The sequence below is a fragment of the Saccostrea echinata genome, unplaced genomic scaffold (assembly GCF_033153115.1).
Source record: "Saccostrea echinata isolate AGI-Se365-2 ecotype Australia unplaced genomic scaffold, CSIRO_AGI_Sech_v1 ptg000029l, whole genome shotgun sequence".
Classification (NCBI taxonomy): domain Eukaryota; kingdom Metazoa; phylum Mollusca; class Bivalvia; order Ostreida; family Ostreidae; genus Saccostrea; species Saccostrea echinata.
In genome coordinates, this window is record NW_026889778.1 from 43,486,306 (window position 1) to 43,489,207 (window position 2,902).

The window sequence follows — 2,902 nt, forward strand, 5'->3', positions numbered from 1 at the left end:
ACACAATTAGCATAAACCTAGTTTTCATTGTGGTCCTGCATCAACACATATTTACAATCATATATGGGCAAATTAACATCTATATAAAAACATAAGATACAAGAGTACAATCACATGGCAGATATATACATGTAGAAACATATTTGTAACAATACACTCATAAATTGGCACATTAAATGAATTGGAATTAAAAGAAATCTAGTTTAGTTTAAACCTAGTTTTCATTGTGGTCCAGCATCAACACATATTTACAATCATATATGGGCAAATTAACATCTATATAAAAACATAAGATACAAGAGTACAATCACATGGCAGATATATACATGTAGAAACATATTTGTAACAATACACTCATAAATTGGCACATTAAATGAATTGGAATTAAAAGAAATCTAGTTTATTTAAGTATTGAATCTGTTAAAATACTCAGTAAGATATACAGATTTAAATATACCCACTGAGCTAGAGTTCCGAACATTTTGTGATAGTTTGTTCCAAAGAAATGCAGACGAATAGCTATATGAACGTCTGTAATTTTCTGTTTTGACTCGTGGTAAATATAATAGATTTGACATACAATCATTCAACCTGGTTTGGCGACAACTGATATCTCTTGTATATTGAAACACATTAAGATAATCTGGCATTTGGTTGTTTAAAACCTTAAATAGAAAAATGACTTGTCTAAACATAAAATAATCCTTGATTGGCATCCAATTTAAACAGGAAAATAAAAAGCTGGTAGGAGTTAAAATATCTCGAATATTTAATTTCACTTGATTAAAATTGTACATTTCATGGTGGTTTCAAATTCACCGTCATAGAATTTCTTTTACTGAGTAACTAATATATTAATTTGTAATTTTATAAAAAAAAAAATTTAAAAACAAAGTTATGAAAAATTATCTAAAATTTATGTATCTACATGTAATGACGAACTTTAACTTGCAATTGTTGTTATACCCAGTTTTCTTATGCTTTTTAATTCATTTCTTTACAGTTACAAATAGGAGAAAAACAGGAACAATTGAATGCTACCTGGAAATGGTAACAATATTCACGAATCCTTAATTTTCTCTGAAATGTCTTTTATTGCGAACATAATGAAACAAAAACACCTTAGTGTATTACACATTTACAGTATTGTTAAATTGATAAAAGGTCATCCATACATTTGTATGTGGATTTCAAAACCACAGCAAGTGTTTCCTTCTCATTTAGAAGATCTATATTCTGCTTGATAGGAATATAAAACAGGTCGGCTAATAAAGGATCAAAATAACTGTCCACCATTGTTTCAAAAGAAAAAGGAACACAGCTGTATTTTTCAGTCAGTGCTCTAAAGATTGTAGGGAATCTGGCCTCCAAAGCCTACATACCGGTATGTGTCGTCAATGAGGAACTCCAGCATCCATTTAATATCAACCTCAGAGAAAATATATTTAGAATCAGAAAGATACTGAACTAATGAAGGAATAAAATATGTTTCATATTTCCATGCATTACTTCTGGAAGCAAAATCCTGGATTTAATATGCATTGTGAATGTAAGAAACAGAGGGGTATAATCTGCAATATAAAGGGTTCATGAAATCAACTAATTAAAATAAATCATACATATGTTTTTTCCCTATGATCAGTCGAAATTTCAATAAATGAATCATATAAACTGCATAATTAGTGCAAAAAAATCAACTGTTCTGGAATGTGCAAAAAGATCGAGTCTATTCGTCCCTGTATTGAGGGGTTTGTTTAGGAAAATGGGCACATCTCATGGTAGGCCCGTAGCAACGATTTCAAAAATGTTGAGGGGGGACTTCCCAAAATAACCTGACAAGCAAAAGAAAAACCTATTTAACTGTCAAATTCCTCAAATTTGCCAGTGCTCTACCAACGACAAAAAGTGAAGGGGGGGGGGGGGGCAACCAGCATCTAATGAAAAATCTACTATAGCAAAATACTATACTCAGAATAAAGTGCCCCCGTCCTCCCCTGCGTTCTTCGGGCCTGCATGCATATAATGAATATTTCTTTTTCCCTTAATATTTTCAAAAACGCTTTTATCAATTGTAGGGCTTCTATAACTTGCATTGATTTTTTTTTAAAATGTATAAATGTGCAAACATTTCTCCATTTAGATCAAATGTCATTCCTCCACATACATTGTCTATCAATATTTTTAAAAGTACTGATGCGAGACTTATACCTACTGCATAGAAAATCTTACTTGTAAACAAATCGGCAAAGAAGATACATGCTTTTGCTAATATGATTATTAATTCTTCAATGATAGCTGTTTGAGAGGTTTGTTTTTGAATTAATACTAAATAATCAGTTTTTAATTTATTAGTGTCATATTATCAAGAATGAAATCACCTTAAACAGGGATTGCTAAGGTGAATTATTGTACTCAATTACAGAAAAAAATAAAATAAAATAAAATAGATAGATAGATAGATAGATAGATAGATAGATAAACCGCTAAATATTTTATTGGCTGAATTGAACACGTTCGCTTAAATGAGGGACCCGAAGCATTCATATATTACCCGTATATGGTATCCATAAAGATACAAATGAACCCTTAGAAGAGAAAAACAATCTTAAATGATAAAAAGAAAATAACCGACAGAAAAGAGAAACAAAAACCATAAGCAAATGTTCAAAAGGAAACTAGCTACTTTGAGTTACATGTATATACACTTGCAACCAATAAAAATTGTAGCCAACATTGTTTGACAGGGATAGGAAAGTATTTGTAAGTTTCATCAAAGACTTATGAAGAATATGTGAAGTAACGTCAGAGTTTTGTGTAAGGTAATAACATCCCCAAGTAAGAATGGAATTGATAAAAACCGTCAATTACGCCAAGTAAACTAAATGCATACAAAATAAGACTA